General features: G+C 48.6%; 1 protein-coding gene across 11 annotated transcripts in view; it reads left to right on the plus strand.

Annotated features, from left to right (window-relative positions):
- Window positions 1–20,557, plus strand: part of LCORL (ligand dependent nuclear receptor corepressor like) — a 151,221-nt gene that overhangs the window by 36,154 nt on the left and 94,510 nt on the right. The gene's annotated exons all lie outside the window — the stretch shown is intronic.

Here is a 20,557-nt window from a genome sequence, read left to right on the forward strand (position 1 = left end):
ACAACTATTTGTTTCAGCTGTTCAACTACAACTTCCTTGTTTTCCAGGTCATATCTTGCTGTCAGGCTAATTCTGATTTTTTATTCTTCTTTTCTTGCCTCAAATTCTTCAAATTACTAAAATCCAATTGAATTTTTTTTAATTTTTAACTTCAGGCAGATTTTCCCGTTTGGTTTTCCCTTCTTAATTGCTTTATTCTTTTTAATTTTCAAGTCCAAGTCTTCAGTAGTAACATAAGCTGTTGTTTGAGCTAATGTTAGAATAGTCTGGACAGTTTTCCATTGCGCTGCTCCTCCAAGCCATGGACGGATTGACTCTCCTTAGTTGCTGTGAAGTACTGAGTGCAGATCTCCTTATAATTTTGTCTGGCCACACCCACTCTGTTACGTTGGCTTCAGTCGTTCTCACTCAGTTGCTGAGAGAACTGTCTTTTCTGAGTTCTCTGCTAGTGAGGAAAATATTCTGTTACTTAGATCTCCCTTTCTTTATTTTACCTTTAGTTCTGGTATTTTAATTTCTAAGTAGTTTAGTTTAGCTCGGAGCTGCTACGAGGGATATTCTGGTGCCACTAGTGAGCGGTAACGAGCTTGGGGCTCCAGGCCGTTCCGCTTCGCTTTGTCTTGATTATTTCAGCCATCCGGATTTCGACCTGGCTGGGCGGATCCGTGAACTGTCAGCCACTGGCGACATGCTAGTTTACTGGTGAGCTGGCAAAACTGCAGTCGCCTCAGCTCCAAATACCATAGGCAGCTCCGGAGTTGCTGCTCAGCTGTCTGTGGCATACTCCGAGGTCGGGGCGAGCTTCGCGGCGCTGGGAGCGCTTTCTGCTTTCGCGCCATTTTCAAACTGATTGACCTAGCGCCGTTACAACCAGAGCAGCTGATGGGCTCTGTGGCTGCCGATTCTTGCTGCAGCCGCCATTTTGTCATTAGGTCTGCCTGCCTGATGGCCGCCATTTTGTTTCGGGACATTGTTTGCCTGGCGGCCGCCAATTTCTGGACTCCACGAGCGTGTTTTCACCATTAACATCTACTGTGAGTGCTTTACCTTGGGAAGGTGATTGGCGAAGTGGCGCAGTTTGGCTGCTTTCAGCCTGCGCGTTTTCTTGCCTGGATTCGGGCCGAATTTCTGGTGCTTGGAGAGCCGTATCTCTCGCGTCCTTTCTTGCTGAACTGCCACTTACTTGTCTGTTGGCCCTTTACTCTACCCCTGTGGCCCCTCTCTGAAAAAAAAAATGCTCCACGATGGCGGATTCTTCGCTATCTTTGGATTTGGAGCAAGAGAGCAGCCCCCCGGAGGTTCAGCAAAGGCCCACCTCAAAGAGGGCCAGGACCAAGACATCCAAGGCTCATCATGGGTCTTCCAAAACCTTGACGCAGAACAGGGATGAGCAGAGAAGACATAAGGCCCTGGAGAGAGAGTTCGAAAAAGCTTAAGCGGCAAGCCGCGGATCTGGGACCATCCTCCCGGTCAGAAGATGGGGCAAGGTCTTCTTGTAGCGCCCATTCCAGATCCGTTGCCAGCGGGACTGTTTTGGACGCCGATACTAATTTACGCCGGTCCAAAGGGGTGTCTCTTTCACTACCTGATGTGTCCGCGGCAACAGCTGTCAGACCTCCTTCGGAGCTCGATCGATTGCCAGAAGCCACCTTTACGCCCACAGCTGCGGGGCTCCGTCCCGAGGGAGCAGGCGCCCAGTTAAACTTTCAGTCCATGCTGTCTGATGCATTGGCTAAGATTCTGGCTGCGGGTCTTCAACAAGGGCCTGGGCCCTCACAGACTTCCACTCTTCCTGTTCAGACCCAGGTTCCTGACAAATCAAGGGTGGCGACCGCTGCTTCCTCTCATGCTGAGGGTGCCTCTTCTGAAGATTCTGATTGTGGGGATGACTGTCCTGAGGACATTGAATTTTCTGAGGACGAAGGACTTCCTCCAGACAAACCGGTGTTCACGGGTCTTTTCAGACCGTCGGTCTTCAAATCTTTGTTACATAAGGCGAAGGTCACCACTAAATTTGGTATTACGGAGACCGATCCTGGCAGTGTTGGTCAATCCTCTGCTCCACATGATGCTCTGTTCCAGGTCTCTAAACCTGACCGTGATGTGATTCCATGCCCACCTTTGTTTACTGATGTCATCCAAAATGCCTTTGGTCAGCCTGGCTCATTGACAGCCCCAAGTGGGCTCGACAAAAAGTTGTATGCTTCGGCCTCCAACCTTGAGGAGCTGTTGTCATTGCCTACTGTGGATGCTCCTGTAGCCAGCCTATCTTCTTCCTCCTTGGTGTCCACAGACATTGTCGATGGCCTCAAAGCCGAGGACTGGAAGACGGAACTCAGGTTCCGGAAGACGCACTAAGCAGCTGCTTGGGCGATCAAAGCGGCCACTGCCACCTCTTTCTTCAATGAAGCGTCCTTGATCTGGCTGCATCAACTCCAGGAGAGGCTGCCTCCTGATGATACTAGATTGCATCAGGATATTAATAAGTTGTTGGCTGCGACGGAGTACTCTGCCGACACCTCTTTGACTGCGGCAAAGTTTGCCTCAAGGGCTCTAGCTTCATCTGTGATGAATCGTCATCTATTCTGGCTCCGCAGTTGGAAAGCGGATGCCAAGGCCAAATGGAAACTGGCCTCGGCGCCCTTCAAGGCCCTGGCTCTGTTTGGCACCGCTTTGGATCCTCTTTTAGTGGAGGATCAGGATAAGCGTAAAGTCCTTCCATCTCCTTATCGCAGACCAGAGAGAAGATACATTCCTTATTCACAACGCCAGCCCTTTCGGTCCTACTCTGGGTCAGGTGGGCCCTTCCAGCATTCTTACAACCAAAGCACGGAGCGTAACTCCGACAGGCAGCCCTTTCGTGACAGAGCTAGAAACCAGGCTCAATCCAAACGCCCCTTCAGGGGCGGTGGCTACAGGTCCGGTCGGAGAGGCAAGTGACTTGCCAGAGTTGGGTCCCATTGGAGGTCGTCTCCAGCAATTTTACCAACAGTGGGATCTATCAACATCGGATGCCTGGATTTGTCGCACGATTCGACATGGTCTCTGCCTAGAATTTTACACCATCCCTCCCAACCAATTTCTACGTTGCCCCATCTCCCAGTGTCCGGGACGACGACTGCTGATGGAGACGGAAATTTCTCATCTCCTCTCGATTAGGGCAATAGAGCCGGTGCCCAAGGGACAGGACCGGACTGGATTTTACCCTACCTTATTTCTGGTGCCCAAGTCCTCAGGGGGCCACAGGGGCATCTTGAACCTGAAATGTCTCAACCAATACATTCTATATCGCAGGTTCAAGATGCAGTCCCTCAGGTTGATCCTGACATGTGTCAGACAAGGAGACCTTTTGCAGTCAGTGGACCTTTGAGAGGCTTACCTGCATGTCCCGATACATCCAGCGCATCGCAAGTACCTGAGATTCGAGTACAACAACAATTATTTCCAGTACTGTGCGATGCCCTTCGGGCTTTCCTTGGCACCCAGAACGTTTCCGAAAATGGTGGCGGTGGTATCTGCAACGGTCCGTGCTCGGCCTATCTGTCTGCTTTGCTACCTGGATGACATACTAGTCCTATCGTCCTCACCGTCACAGTTTCCTCCATCAACCGTCAAAAGAGCCATCTGTCTCCAACGACCCGGCTCCAACACTTGGGGGCGGTAATCGATTCACGACTGGGTCAAGTGTTTCTGTCCCCAGACTGCAGTCACGACATCAAGTCGTTGGTGGCACATGTGAAAGCCCAGAGACAAGTTCCACTTCTGTCACTTTCTCAATTGTTAGGGAAAATGGTGTCTTGTATCACTATCGTTCCCTGGGCACGCAGACACACCCGTCCCCTACAGTGGCTTCTTCTTCCCTTTCAGAAATCGAAACGCAGTATGTCCAAAACACCGATTGTATTACCACCTCAAGTCCGCCTGTCACTCACATGGTGGGAGTCATCAGCTCTCCTGAAAGGGTGTCTGTTGCTTGAACCCAAGAATCTTGTTTTAACATCGGATGCCAGTCTCCATGGCTGGCGGGCGCATCTCCTGCACGAGGTGGCTCAAGGTCAGTGGTCCCCGGCGGAGCGGACGAACAGCACCAACTGGCTGGAGTTGAAGGCTGTTTGTCTCGCATTACGCCATTTTCGTCACATCTTGGAGGGACAGCACGTGTTGGTCCTGATGGACAACATCACCACCAAAGCCCATATAAATCGGGAGGGGCACTCCATCCCGGCTCCTGATGATCGAGGCAGAGAAACTACTCGTTTGGGCAGAGCGCCACACGGCATCGCTGGTGGCGGATCACATTTCGGGTCAGTCCAATGTCCACGCAGACTGGCTCAGCAGAGAGCGCATCGACCCTGCAGAGTGGCAGCTGCATCCGGACATCTTCCAGGACCTCTCTCTTGGAGATTCAGCCAGCCCCTGGTGGATCTCTTTGCCGCTCAAAACGCCCAGCTGCCAAGGTTTTATTCTCGTTACCCAAGCGCAGGGGTGGAAGGCTGCAACGCTCTGCGCTGCCCATGGCCATCCGGCCTGCTCTACGCGTTTCCTCCCCTGCCACTGATTCCACAAGTCATTCGGAAACTGTTAGCCGAGGGCGCAGAGCTCCTGCTAGTCGCTCCCCTTTGGCCTTGCAGACCCTGATATGCCGACTTAGTGGGGCTGTCAACTCAACCGCCATGGACAATTCCCCTTCACAAGACCTTGCTCCGCCAGGAGGCCATCGCCCCCCCCAGAACCTCAGTGGCTCCGGTTGGCCGTCTGACATTTGAGCGGGTCCAGTTGTGGAAGGACAGGTTGTCTGATGAGGTCATCAGGGTGATTCAGTCGGCCAGACATCCTTCAACGATGAGGACTTATGAGGCCTCGTGGCAGGCGTTTTTGAAATGGTGTTTACGTCATCATGTCGACCCAACTTCTGACATTCCGGATGTCCTAGAATTCTTGCATGATGGATTGGCTAAAGGCCTTGCCCCATCGACCTTGCGTCGCCAGGTAGCTGCTCTGGCTACCGTGCTTTCATGTGAGCAGCAACGCACGCTATCTCAAAACCCGAAGATTCGGAGTTTTTTACAGGGAGCAACCACTATATCTCCTCCGGTGGTCCATCGTTATCCATCCTGGGATTTGCCATTGGTGCTTCAGACTCTTACCTCTCCACCCTTTGAACCTTTGGGCTCCATTTCCCTCAAATGTCTGACTTTCAGACTCACCTTTCTTCTCGCCATTACAACGGCGAGACGTGTTTCTGAACTCACCGCCTTGTCCATCCGCAAAGACCTTTGCGTGTTTCATACCAACAGAGTGGTGATGCGATTTGACCCAGCATTTTTACCTAAGGTGAACTCCTGGTTCCACCGGGCCCAGGAGCTCATCCTTCCGGATTTCTGTCCGAATCCTCGACATCCATCAGAAATACAATGGCATACGTTGGACGTACGGCGGGCTCTTCGCCGTTACATCAAACGCACTGAGTCCTTTCGTCAGACAGAAGCATTGCTAGTGTCTTTCCATCCTGCTTCCATGGGCTGTAAAGTGTCTTCTTCCACGGTGGCCCGGTGGATTAAGGCCTGCATTTCGTCCACATATGATGTTAGAGCCAAACCACGACCTGGCAAGATCTCTGCACACTCTACTCGCAGTGCGGCGGCCACTGCAGCTTGGTCGTCTCGTGCTTCTATCCTAGACATTTGTCGTGCTGCCTCATGGTCTTCAGCTTCATCATTCATCAGGCACTGCAAAATTGATTCGTATGCCTCAGCTGAAGAGTTGTTTGGTCGCAGAATTCTGCAACAAGTGGACATTGCCCAGGACCCAGGGAGCAGTCAGCCTCCCACCCGGGTCATTTAAGCTTGGGTACATCCCGTCCATGGATTGGAGGAGCAGCGCAATGGAAAACGGATGTTGGCTTACCTGAACGTCCATTTTCAGGGCACTGTGACTCCAATACATACCCACCCTGTTGGGCTTCCTGCTCCTGTTGGCTAATCTGTCTGGTTCCGGTTGTGTGTGTGTTTCTTCTGTTGTAGCCTATTCGGTTCCTGCGCCTTCTTGAGGAAAGACTGAAGCCAACGTGACAGAGTGGGTGTGGCCAGACAAAAGTATAAGGAGATCTGCACTCAGTACTTCACAGCAACTAAGGAGAGTCAACCTGTCCATGGATTGGAGTCGCAGCACCCTGAAAATGGACGCTCAGGTAAACCAACATCCGATTCATTCACATTCATCAATAATCTAGCCAAACATCTCTTACTAATTTGATTCAGTTTTGGCAATTGAACTTTTTTCATGTTTTCCATCTTCTCAGCTAATTTGGCTCTAGCTGTTGGTTGTTCTCCGATTTCCGTCCTTTTCTCTGCTACTTGTTTCTCCACTTCTAAATTATCTCTATTATCAGTTACACTCGAGCCTTGATCTTGTGCTGTTTCTCGTTGCAATCTCTTTTAATTCTGCATTAGTGAAGAGCTTGTTCAAAATAACACACCTTTGAGACTTCCTGTTTGCTGCTGGCCGCCGCCAGACGTTCCTTTGGGATCGTCAGCTTCCACTGCCTGTCAGAGCCGCCTTCACAACGGAACGGCGGCTCGAAAAAACTCCGTTCCCATGAGGAAACGGAGATAGAGCCGGCAGGGGTGGGTAGAACTCTCTGCAGAGTCCCAAAAGTTTTTCTTTTACTTTTGGGATGGAGCGGATGAGATGCCCCATATCCCCAGCCGCTGCTCCGGGCTTTGGGAGACCTCTGCTAATGCAGAGCCAGGCGTCAAAAGCAAGCCTGCGAATTTGACAGATTACTCAAAGAAAATGTGAGCTGGACCTGTAATACTGAAGCGCAAGTATTTTACTTATCTTTTAAAAATTACTTAAGAGAATAGAGGAAGAGAAAGAGGAAAAAAGTTTCTTTTTAAAATGGCGTCTGCCGCGGCTGGAGAAGAGTTTGAGAGGGAAAGTTCTTCCGTTTTTTATTATTACAATGTAGCGGAATAAATACCACTGGCTACATTTGTAGACAAAACTCCGCTCCTGTTTTTGTTTTTCTCTTTTTTCCCTGGAGGCTTGAGTGTTGCTGGCTGGAAGTCTTTTGTCTTGTTTTTTTTTTTTTCTTCTTCTAACAAAGCCTGCTTAGGCGGAAACATGGCACTGAGGCTTGTGAAGTCAGACAAACAAATAGGTGGGGGGGATTCCCCCACTAAGAATTTAAAGCAACAAGTTTTAACTCTTCAGTCCCAGAAACCTGATTTTAATATAATAGAATTTCTCTTAGAGGAGATTGAAAGAAGGGATGAGATTGTGAATCAGCAACTTGAAAAATTTAAGCAGGAAACTAAGGAATTGGTGAAATCCAAGTTTGACTTTTTGCAGCAAAAAATTTTAAAATTGTCAGAATTCATGATTCGGTTGGATACAAATACTAATTTACTAGAGTCAAAAATGGATGAAATTCAAGATAAATTGGACAATAGAATTCAAAAAATTGAAAATGATTTGTTAAATATTCAGGATTATAGTTCAGAAGAAAAATTTAAAATGGATGCTGACCAAAAGTCTGGTAATGTAGAATATCTGGAACAGAGGATTCAAAAAGAGGTTCTAAAGATACAATATAATTTCACAGAATATGCAATAAGACTTAGAGGTTTGCAGGAAAATAACAGAGATGACTTAAGGAAAATATCTTCTGAATTTCTAGCTGGGATTTTAAAGATTCAACCTGAGGAAGTGTTTTGTAGGATTGATAGAGCTTATCGAATAAACTCCTGGACTGCCAAGCAAAGGCAATTGCCTAGAGATGTGGTAATCTATTTTTCAGATAAAGAAATTAGGAATAAAATTGTGCAAAATTCCTTCAATTCTAATTTGCAATTGTATGGAAGAAAGATTTGGATTTACAAGGAACTCCCACCTAAGATACTAATGGAAAGGAAGAAATTTGGCTTTCTGGTGTCTGAGTTAAAAAGGAGAAATATTCAATTCCGGTGGGACGTCCCAGTTGGTATTATATTGAGATATCAAGGAGAAAGATACCAGTTAAATACTGTTGAAAGGGCGGAAGAATTTTATCAAAATAGGTTGAAAATGAATTTAACGTCTTCAGATATAATACAGGATAAGCAGAAGGAGCTGGAACTAAAGACAGAGACTGTACCAGATAAATTGCCTTTGGATTTATCGGATACCCCAGCTGGATTATCTACAAATTTGAGAGAAGTGCCATCTGATTTTAATGTGATGACTTATCAAGGCAAGGACAAGCATGGAAACCAATTAGAGGATATACAAGGGATAAAAAAGAAATGCGAGACACAAAAAATTAGGATGGAGGTCAAACCCACAAAAAGAAAACAAAAAAAGAAATAGGTTGTACAAAAATAGAAATTTCTAACCCAAGCAACAGTGAAGCCAGTGATTTTAAAATATGAATGATTATGTGAAAACATAGAGGAGGCGACATATTGGTCAATATCATCCTGAGGATAGTGGCAGATCTCTGCATTGCCGTAATTTTGGGACATGGAAAGAGCCTCAAATTGATGGTTTTGAATTATCTACTTTGAAACTTCTTTTTGTGTTGATAAATATATTATAATTATCTTGAATTATAAGGCAAGAGAATCACATTGGGACATGCAGAAGATCGGGTTGTTACCCAATACGATGATGGAAATTAATAATCCTGATGAAACCCACAATTATTATTATATGGAATACAATTATAATGTCACTCGGGTGGTTGTTTTTACTTTTATATATATAAGAAGATGTTTACTACTGATGGGGGCAGATATGATTGGAGATCTTGAATAAACTGTTGCATCCGCAAGCTATGTCACCCTATTATGGATGTTGGTTTTAACAATCCAGTGGAAAGACTTCAAGAAGATATTATATGGACTATAAATTTAAAGTTATTGTCTTTTCTTTTTTTATTTAGATATAATGGAATATATATATATATATTTTTAAGTAGTGTGGGCAGTGAATTAAAGATATCAAGAATTGTTGTGTATGGTAAATTTGTAAGACAGTGGGTGAATAAGCTAGCTACAGATTGATTAGTTTAAGAAAAGGGATTTTTAAGTGATACATTTAGGGGAGTGGAGGAAATGGATAGAGTGGAATAAATGTTAAATTAGATTTTATGGGGAGCCCGCTTTGAAATGTTATTAAAGTAGGACTTATTGTATAGTTTTAAAGTGGAAGGTGGTTTTGAATTGTTGCAATAATGCATAGATATAAAACACTATTATGCTAAATTAGAGTTATTTTATAATAGTTATAGTATAATGTGTTTGTTTTTTTTTTGTTTTTTTTTTCTCTTCTTTTCTGAAATGTATGGATAAAGGGGGATTTATAATACTCTTAGTAAGTAAAGGTCAGTATTTTGAGGAGGGAGTAAGTAATCTGTTATGAATTAGGGTTTTTTTTTGTTACGAAGAAGTCACAGGGGGGGAAGGGTGGGGAGGGGGGGTTAGGGAGGGGGGGGAGGGGGGGGGAAAAGGGGGAAAAATTTGTATTTGAAAACCTTTTCAATAAAAAAAAAAAAGAATAAAAAAAGAAAAAAGTAAAAAAAAAAAAGAAAAAAAAAATAATAAAAAAAAAAAAAACAAAATAACACACCTTTGGTCCATAAGTTTTTGTTCATTGATTTCCAGGTACATGTGATTCTCCTTCCAAAACTTGAACATGTCCTTTTGAAAGCCACATTTTGTTGGGTCAGGTTGATAATAAACTTCAATGATTGAGTAATTTTCTTCCTTTGTCCAGATTTTTGGCTTTGTTCATTGTCTTCCAGTCACCTGTCAACTTCATGCCCTGGTTTCCCAGCAGAAGGAGCTGAGCCCTGGAGCATATTTTTTGCCGAACACCCAGGAGCCATACATTCAATGCAAGTCTTGTTGATCTGGGTGATAGTCAATCCGGGATAGAATTCACTTGATGTGTTTTAACCATACTTTAAATGGGTTTGGAGCAAGTTTAGTTTGACTCTTCAACAGAGTACACAAGCCCTCCCACCCCGACAAGGCAAAGCTCCTGGGGTGGGGGGATATTATTATTATTATTATTATTATTATTATTATTATTATTATTATTATTTACTTTATTCATTAAACATGAAACTCAGTCAACTGAACATTCAAAAATGCATCACAATTACCATTGACTGGTGCTAATGGTTGATATGGGTTGCTGCCAGCATCCTAGGTATCAACCAAGTACCTTCTTAAGATGTACAATGTTCCAAGTAGAGCAGTTTTTGCAGTTCCGCTGTTGTTATTGCAGGAAGTTCAAGGTCTAACCAAGGACCTAAGACCTATTAAAGTAGTGTCTGAGTATATAGGCAGTTAAAAGTAGTGTCTGAGTATATAGGCAGTTTTCCATTGCGCTGCTAAGTCACTTCATTTACATATGGGATTTCGTCATCTTCCTGTCAGGGACTGAGCGTGGAGTTTCTTCAAATCTTTTAGCCACGCCCTCTCTGCTCCTCTTATCCTCAGTTATTTCACTCAGTCTAACTGTAGGGACCTGTTTTTTGTTTTTTGTTTTTTGCTCTGCTCTAGTTTTCAGTGAAATCAGTAGTGAGTTTTAGGTTTTATTATTTTCGTGGTGCGTTTGGCTGTACTAGTGGAGCCAAAGGTTCACATTAGGACAGCTCACGGCTGCGGCTGTTCCTCATTGCCAGTGGTGGGTGAGTGGCTCTGGGGCTCCAGACCATCACCCATGCTTCCTAAATTGTCAGCAATCGAAGTTTGACCCGGCTGGGCAGCTCCAAACGGCTCGAGCCGTTCCTTTAGCCGCCGGCGAGCGCGTTGGTTTCCGGGTGAGCCTGGTTAACCGCGGCCACCATTTTAAGGCTCCATTTAGTGTAGGGCAGCTCCGAAGTTCCTGTTTGCCTAGCAAATTCAAACTCCGAGGAATTTTGACCTCACTGTCTCTGCTGGGAAACTGGAAATTTAAGGATCCAGGAGGACTAACTGCGCTGATCTTACTGGAGCAGCTACGGGGTGTTGGGATCTTTTTCATGCCCATTTTCTTTCAAATTTGATTGACAGTTGAGGTGTCGGCGGTGTGAGGGGATTATTAATCTCGGCCACCCTTGTTTGCCTGCCTGCTGTGAAAGGGACAGAGAGCAACGCCCATTCAAGGGACTCCTCATTCTGACTGAGGTATCTTTCTCAGTGACAGTTGGCGTGGGCGGCCATTTGGGGACTCTAATTTTTGCCGCCAAAACTATTTCTGCTTATCTGGGGTTTATTGTTAAATTCAAATGGGAGACCAGGAATTTTCCTCTGACTCTGACCAACCCCAGTCCCCTCCTAAAGTTAAGAAGACTAAGAATTCCAAGTCTAAAACTTCTGCAGCTTCAGCTAGGCAGATTCCAGAGACTGCATTATCCAGACCTCTCCCTTCTGCCTCAATGGACAGAGACGCCCTTAGACGACATAATGCCTTGGAAAGGCAATGCAAGAGAGCCCAAAAGAAGGTTCAAGCCTCCTTGGTTCCACCTTCTCCTCAGTGTGAGGTGGAGGATGACGTGACTCTGTTAGATCCTATTAGGCCTCCTTCTACCTCGCAGGGCTCTTAGCAAGGTGGCCTGGGTGCTGTCCAGGACTCGGTCTCAGGGGTACAGGCTATGGATTTGAACCAACCTGTTAACTTTCAAACTATTCTGACCAATGCCCTAGCCCAGGCATTAGCTTCAGGTTTTACTCAACAGATGCAGATGCCTGTTGCTTCTGCTACCTGCCAGTTACATGCCAACCAGATGCCTCTGCCTCTGCCAGCTGCCATATTCATGCCAACCAGACTTTGGCTAGGCCTAGTAGGCAGGAACCACTTGATAGTGAGGAAACGGGGCAGCTTGAAGGGGAGGCTGAGGAACCCGAGTTTTCAAATGACAAGGGGGTTGAGCCAGATAGGCCTGCATTTACTACCTTATTTAGGCCGGCTGTGTTTAAAACGTTACTACGTAAAGCAAAGTTGGCTGCCAACATGGGTTCCCAGACCAGTTCGCAGGGCCAGGATATAGACAGTCAAAAGTCTCATAGTGAATTGTTTCCTGTCACTTCTCTGGATCAGGACTTCATCCCCTGTCCAGAATTATTTTCTGGAGTCATTAAAAAAACAATGGGAACACCCAGGGGCACTCTCTGCTCCCTCTGGGCATGATAAGAAAATCTACTTTGTAGACCCTTCCTTGGAGAATCTATTGACTCTTCCAGTTGTGGATCCTCCAGTGGTTAATTTGTCTTCTTCTACTATTTTTTCCTCAGATGTCATGGAGGTGCTCCGGTCTGAGGATAGGAAGGCAGAGGTCGCTTTTAGGAAGTCACACCAGGTGGCTGCCTGGGCAGTGAAGGCCGCCATTTCAGTTTCCTTTTTTAATCGGGCCAATTTGGTTTGGCTCAAGCAGCTTAGGGACCGTCTGCCCCCAGAAGACCTGCGTCTTCAACAGGACATTAATAAGATGGTGGCAGCAGCCGAATATTCGGCTGATGCTTCTCTTGACGCCGCAAAGTTTGCGGCCAGGGCAATGGCGTCTTCAGTGAGGTCTCGCAGGCTCCTCTGGCTTCGCCCTTGGAGTGCCGACTTGAAAGCTAAGTGGAAGTTGGCATCAACTCCCTATCAGGGTACTAATTTGTTTGGCCCAGCATTAGATCCCATTCTAGTTGAGGGAAAAGATAAAAAGAAGGTGCTGCCGGTGTCCTATTGGAGGACGGAACGCCGCTTCACACCATATCTCAGAGGCAGCCCTTTTGTCAGGACCCAGGACCCAGTGGGTCCTATGCTGCTAGACCATACTCTCAGGGATTCGACAGACCAGTTGACAGACAGTCTTTTAGAGACAGAGGCAGGTTCCAGTTCGCCTCCAGGAGACCCTATAGGGGTTCTGGGTCCAGACCCGGAAGGCGAGGCAAGTGACTCGCTTCCCCTGTCTCCCATCGGCGGATGACTTGGCCAATTTGTCAGTCAGTGGGAAGCTTCCATGTCCGAGGATTGGGTTCTTCGGACTGTGAGACTAGGTCTTACTTTGGAATTCAGAACCAGGCCCCCCAACCGTTTCATTCCCTGTCCCATTCCTCATCAATCAGAGAAACGCCAGCAGTTGGAGACAGTTGGTAATTGAGTCCAGAATTACAGTGATAAGTTGAGACATCACTTGAGCAGATTCAGTATTTTTGGTATTTTTTGCGATGCTCATTAAGTGAATTCATTTTACTCAATGGGCATTTTTTGCCTGAAACTGGAAAAAACATGCTCACATAAATCAGGCGACCTGGTTACCAAAAAATGTGATCATGTGACTGCAGCGGGTGATGCAGCCATCATGATTTCAAAATTGGTCATAAGTAGCTTTTGGGGGGGGGGGAGGTTGTAACTTTGAATAATCATTAAGCAAGCTGCATAAATCCAGGACTACCTGTAATTAGTCCACCTGTTTCATTCACCTTATTTTCATCAAAGTCAATAATGTTAAAGTATACTGAGTCCAAACTACATGGCTTCACACTTGGTAGTTAATTTCAATTAAATAAATTACTGGTGAGTATTGTTAAACAACCTTAAGAGGCATTCAGCTTTGCTGAAATACAGTTAAATTATATCGACACATTTCTGACAATCTACCAAGGAAGTTACCCTTTTTTCTTATTTGTTTACCATTTTTTACTATTTGCCATCTTCAATGAGCAGCAGATATACTGATAACTTATTCTGAGCATATTTTATGGTTCAAAGCATTCTTTCCAAGCTAATTCTTGAGATTTCTTGGGATTGTATATGTGTGAATCTCTCTGCTTTAAATAATTTTTTTTTTAAATTTCAATTTGTATACTGCCCTTCTCCTAGTGGACTCAGGGTGGAGAACAGCCAGAACTAAAACACATGCCGATACAAAATTTAAAATTGTTAAAAGAATTACATAACTGGCCCAATTTAAAACAATTCAATTAAAGCCCCATGACAATTTAAAACTAAAAAACTAAAAAGACTAAAAAAGGGGGAGGGGGTTCACGCCAACCCCGCTTGATGGAAAAGAAAAGTTTTCAGGGCACGGCGAAAGACCCGGAGATCCAATATCCTTCGTATCTCCGGGGGCAAATCGTTCCAGAGGGCAGGAGCTGCCACAGAGAAGGCCCTCCCCCTGGGGGTCACCAGCCAACATTGCCTGGCTGACGGCACCCTAAGGAGTCCCTCTCTGTGGGCGCGTACTGGTCGGTGGGAAGCTATCGGTGGCAGAAGGCGGTCCTGCAAATACCCAGGTCCTATGCCATGGAGCGCTTTAAAGGTGGTAACCAACACCTTGAAGTGCACCCGGAAGACAACTGGAAGCCAATGCAGCTCACGCAGGAGAGGTGTCACATGGGAGTGCCCCCTCGCTCCCATAATCCCCCGCGCGGCCGCATTCTGCACCAGCTGGAGCCTCCGGGTGCTCCTCAAGGGGAGCCCCATGTAGAGAGCTTTGCAGTAGTCCAGGCGGGAAGTAACGAGTGCCTGAGTGACTGTGCGTAAGGAGTCCCGATCCAGAAAGGGACGCAACTGGCGAATCAGGCGGACCTGATAAAAAACACCCCTGGCCACGGCCGTCATATGCTCTTCTAAAGACAGCCGTGCATCCAGGAGGATGTCCAAGTTGTGAGCCCTATCCGTGGGGGCCAATAACTCGCCCCCAATAGCCAGCGATGGCACCAGCTGGCTATATCGGGACGCCAGAAGCCACAGCCACTCGGTCTTGGAAGGGTTGAGTCGAAGCCTGTTACTCCCCATCCAGATCCGCACGGTCTCCAGGCACCGGGACATCACTTCAAGGGCATCGTTGGGATGGCCTGGGGTGGAGATGTACAGCTGAGTGTCATCAGCGTACTGATGGAACTCCACCCCAAAGCCACGGATAATCTCACCCAGTGGCTTCTCATAAATGTTGAACAGAAGGGGTGAGAGGACCGACCCCTGAGACACCCCACAAACAAGGCACCTCGGGGTCGACCTCTGCCCCCCTGCCAACACCGACTACGACCGGTCGGAGAGATAGGAGGAAAACCACCGCAGGACTGTGCCCCCCACTCCCAACCCCTCCAACCGGCGCAGCAGGATACCATGGTCGATGGTATCAAAAGCCGCTGAGAGATCTAACAGGACCAGGATAGAGGAGCAACCCCTATCCCGAGCCCTCCAGAGATCATCCACCAATGCGACCAATGCCGTTTCCGTCCTGTGTCCAGGCCTGAAGCCGGACTGGAGCGGATCCAGATAGACAGCTTCATCCAGGTACCCAGGAAGCTGTCGCGCCACCACACTCTCAACAACCTTCGCCAAGAAGGGAAGGTTGGAGACCGGACGATAGTTAGCCAAAACAGCCGGATCCAGAGCAGGCTTCTTGAGGAGAGGCCTCACCACCGCCTCTTTCAAGGCGGATGGCAAGACGCCCTCACTCAAGGAAGTGTTGATAATTCCCTGGAGCCAGCCTCACCTAACCTCCCGGGAGGCCAGCACCAACCAGGAGGGACACGGGTCCAATAAACATGTCGCGTTCAGCCGCCTGAGTATCCTGTCCACGTCCTCGGGAGCAACAGGATCGAACTCCTCCCAAATGACAGTCTCAAGATCGGCACCCATCATCCCGTCTGTACCTACCCAGTCAGAGACTAAGCCTTCCCGAATCTGAGTGATTTTATCGTGCAAATACTGAACAAAATCCTCAGCACGACCCTGCAAGGGATCCTCCCACGCTCCCAGATGGAGGAGGGAGCAGGTCACCCTAAACAGGGCGGCCGGGCGATTATCTGCCGATGCGATAAGAATGGAAAAATAGTTACATTTTGCCGCTTTTATCGCCACTAGGTAAGTCTTAATATGAGATCTTACCAGTGTTTGGTCGGGTTCGGAGCGACTAGATCTCCAACTGTTCTCTAAGCGTCTTTTCTGGCGCTTCATCTCCCTCAGCTCCTCAGAGAACCAAGGAGCAAGGTAGACTCGGCGACAGGTCAGAGGCCACACAGGCACGATTCGGTCCAAAGCGTCAGCAGCCGCCCTATCCCAGGCAGCCACCAGCTCGTCAGCCGAGCCATGAATCAGAGCCTCAGGAAATGGCCCAAGCTCCATCTGGAACCTATCAGGATCCATCAGGCGCTTCGGGCAGAACCATCTGGTCTGTTCCGCCTCCGTGTGGCGATTAGAAAGTCAAACCTAAGAAGGGAATGATCCGACCATGACAAGGGCTCAGTCACTAACTCCCCTATCTCAAGATCATTCATCCACTGTCCAGAGACAAAAATCAAGTCCAGAGTGTGTCCTTCCGTGTGAGTGGGTCCATGAATTAATTGGGTCAGGTCCATGGCCGTCATGGAAGCCATGAACTCCCGAGCCGCCTCAGAAGCTTTGCCGACAGACGGCAGGTTAAAGTCCCCCATGACCATAAGCTTGGGGGTCTCCACCGCCACCTCAGCAATCACGTTGAGGAGCTCGGGCAGGGCCGCCGACACATGGCGGGAGCCAGGTACGTAATCAGCAAGCCCATCTGCCTCCCTTGTCCCCACTTCACAAGGAGGGACTCACATCCAGCTATCTGAGGTACAGTGGCCTCCCTTGGGGCGAGACCTTCCTTTACCAGAACTGCCAATAAATAATTATTGGGGAGCCAACTGTCTATTTTGATCTTCCTATTTTAATTGCATTCTTCATGTGGTTATATCAGATTTTCTGCCATTGAATTGTTTTGCAATTCTGGTTTTCCAGCGCGCTGCTTGGAGAATCCAAAGCGTGGGTTTTCAACAGTGTGTTAGCCAGAGACTGAGTGTATGTTCCTTTAAATTTTGTCTTGGTTCCGCCATGTCGCTCCCATTACCACCCGCGCGGCCGCATTCTGCGCCAGTTGGAGCCTCCGGGTGCTCCTCAAGGGGAGCCCCATGTAGAGAGCGTTACAATAGTCCAGGCGGGAGGTGACGAGGGCATGAGTGACCGTGCGTAAGGAGTCCCGATCCAGAAAGGGACGCAACTGGTGGATCAGGTGAACCTGATGAAAAATCCTCCCAGTCACGGCCGTCAAGTGGTCTTCTAAAGACAGCCATGAATCCAGGAGGATGCCCAAGTTGCGCGCCCTCTCTGTGGGGGCCAGTGATTCGCCCCCAATAATCAATGATGGCACCAGCTGACTATATCGGGACGTCGGAAACCACAGCCGCTTGGTCTTGGATGGGTTGAGCCTGTTCCTCCCCATCCAGATCCGCATGGCTTCCAGGCACTGGGACATCACTTCAAGGGCATCGTTGGGGTGGTCTGGGGTGGAGATGTACAGCTGGGTGTCATCAGCGTACTGATGGTACTTCACCCCGAAACCACAGATGATCTCGCCCAGGGGCTTCACATGTTGAACAGGAGGAGCGAGAGGACCGACCTTTGCGGCACCCCGCATATGAGGGGCCTCGGGGTCGACATCTGCCCCCCTGTCAACACAGACTGCGACCGGTCAGAGAGAAAGGAGAACCACTGCAACTCAGTGCCTCCCACCCCTAACTCTTTCAACCGGTGCAGCATGATACCATGGTCGATGGTATCAAAAGCCGCTGAGATCTAACAGGACCAGGACAGAGGAGCACCCCCTGTCCCGAGCCCTCCAGAGATCATCTACCAACGCGGCCAATACCATTTCCATGCTGTACCCAGGCCTGAAGCCTGACTGGAACGGATCCAGATACGTCGTTTCATCCAGGTGCTGGGGGAACTGTTGCACAACCACGCTCTCAACAACCTTCGCCACAAAGCGAAGGTTGGAGACCAGACGATAGTTTACCAACATTGCCGGGTCCAGGGAAGGCTTCTTGAGGAGAGGCCTCACCACCGCCTCTTTCAAGGCGGCAGGAAAGTCACCCTCACCCAACAAAGCATTTATAATCCCCTGGAGCCAGCCTCGTGTCACTTCCCGGGAAGCCAGCACTAACCAGGAAGGACACGGGTCCAATAAACAAGTGGTCGCGAGAGGGTTGTTCGCCATGCGGCTGCCAAGGCTGATCAGGTACTTTCAGCAATGTCGTCTCCACAGCCACTGCTGCCCCCTCAGTCCCAGTTGCCTGTTTCCCGACCCAGACCTGAGGCTACCTTTACCCCCACTGCCGCGGGGCTCCACCCAGTGGAGGGGTAGCACTTCAATTTGCCTCTGGAAGTTCAGTATCATGACGGAGAGCGTATCTACTTGCTACTGGCTCATTACCTGCTACTCAGCCAGTAGCTTCACAGCCGCCAGCTCAACCTCAGGCTGCAGCTCCTTCCGGCCACTACTAGGACTATGACTATTATCAGGACTCTGATCAGGACTCTGATCACAGTGATGAATCGAATTGGGAGGACGACGACCATAGGGTCTTGGAATTCTCTGAGGATGAAGGCCTTTTGCCAGACTGGCCACCTCTTACCAGGCTTTTTTGTCCATCACTGTTTAAATCACGGCTGCATAAGGCCAAGGTTTCAACTAACTTGGCAATGCCTTCGGACCAACAGGCAGCGTCCACTTCATCGCTTCCCTCTGACGGTCTATTCAACATACAGACGTCCACGCAAGACTTCATACCTTGCCCTCAACTATTTTCGGAAGTCATCCAGCGGCCATGGGGTCTACCCGGGTCCCTGACGGCTCCCAATGGCCTTGATAAACTGTTGTACTGCTCTGCCCCAAACCTCCAGGACATGTTACAGTTGCCTTCTGTGGACGCTCCCGTGGCCCAATTGACATCGTCTTCTTTCCTAACTAACGATGTTGCTGATGGTTTGCGAACTGAGGACAGGAAGGCGGAAATCCTCTTGCGTAAGAACCACCAAGCAGCCGCTTGGGTGATCAGAGCTGCCACCTCGGCTTCCTTTTTTAACCGGGCCTCACTCATCTGGCTTCGCCAGTTGCAACACCGCCTTCCCCCAGACGAGAAACGGCTGCACCAAGACATTAACAAGTTGGTGGAAGCCGCGGAGTATTTGGCCGATGCGTCCTTGGACGCCGCTAAGTTCGCCTCCCGGTCCCTTGCTGCCACCGTAGCCTCCCGCAGACTTTTGTGGCTCCGTCAGTGGAGAGCTGACACCAAATCAAAGTGTCAGCTGATTTCAGTACCGTTCAAAGGTACCAATCTGTTTGGAGATGCACTGACCCCCATCCTTGTCTAAGATAAGGATAAACGCAAGGTGATGCCATCTTCATACCGACGAGGGGACCGGCGTTACTCACCATATCCTCAAAGGCCGCCCTTTTGGGCTGACTCGGGGCCCAGCGGGTCCTGTCAATACCGTCCTACGAACCAAGGCTTCTACCGACCACCTGATAGATCCAGCTTTTGCGACGGGCCGCAGACAACCGTCCTACAAGAAGCCCTTTCAGGGAACGGACTCTTGTCCCTTCTGCAGAGGGAAGTGACTATCCCTCCTTACCTCCCATTGGCAGGCGCCTTCACCTTTTCAAGGACCAATGGGAGTTGACTACGTCGGACGCCTGGGTCTTACAGACCGTACGTCTTGGACTTACCTTGGAACTCAGGTCGATCCCTCTGCACAGGTTCGTCCAGTGCCCTGTATCCAAAAACCCAGAGAAGAGGCGGTTGATGGAGGCGGAAATCCGCCACCTTCTGGACATTCGAGCTATAGAGCCGGTTCCTATAGAACACCAAGGGACCGGTTTCTACAGCATTTTTTTCCTTGTAACCAAGAGTTCCGGAGGTTGGAGAGGCATCCTGGACCTGAAAGAGCTCAACAAGTTCTTAGTTTATCACCAGTTCAGGATGCAATCTCTGCGATCAATACTGGAGTGCATCCATCTGGGGGACCTGATGACATCTATCAACCTTAAGGAGGACTACTTGCTCATCCCCATCCATACAGCGCACCGTCGATTCCTCCGTTTCACCTATGCCGACCAGCATTTTCAGTACCAGGCCATGCCATTCAGCCTTTCATCGCCCCCCCGAACATTTACGAAAATGCTAGCAGCTGTCGCCGCATCTCTGAGACAGGTTCCAGTATGGCTTTATTGCTACCTGGACGACATTTTCATTCTGTCATCCTCTCCCAACCAGGCGAAGCTAGATCTCGCAGCAGTGACCCACTCATTACAAATCCATGGCTTTACACTGAATCTTGAGAAGAGTCATCTTCACCCGACCACCCGTATACTGCACCTGGGCGCGATCGTGGACTCGCAGCGGGGCATGGTATTCCTGTCCGAGGACCGGCATCTCAGCATTCGCTTCTTGGTGTGTCACGTGTTGTCGCTCCCGACGGTGCCCCTGATCCTCCTGTCAATGTTGCTCAGGAAAATGATATTTTGTTTATCCATAATCCCGTGGGCGAGATTTCATTCCAGACCTCTGCTGTGGTACCTTCTGCCCTTCCAAAAAGCTCGCCGCAGCAACTCCAGGTCTCGAGTTCACATCCCAACGGAGGTATACAGTTCCCTCCACTGGTGGGACTCGCCAGCCATGCTCAGCGGCTGTCTATTCCAGGATCCGCCTCGATTAACGGTCACCACAGACGCGAGTCTGCTGAGGTGGGGTGCCCATCTTCTATCCCACGTGGCACAGGGATGCTGGTCCCC

This window comes from Pantherophis guttatus, chromosome 8 (genome assembly GCF_059756535.1).
Source record: "Pantherophis guttatus breed Tessera chromosome 8, ASM5975653v1, whole genome shotgun sequence".
Classification (NCBI taxonomy): domain Eukaryota; kingdom Metazoa; phylum Chordata; class Lepidosauria; order Squamata; family Colubridae; genus Pantherophis; species Pantherophis guttatus.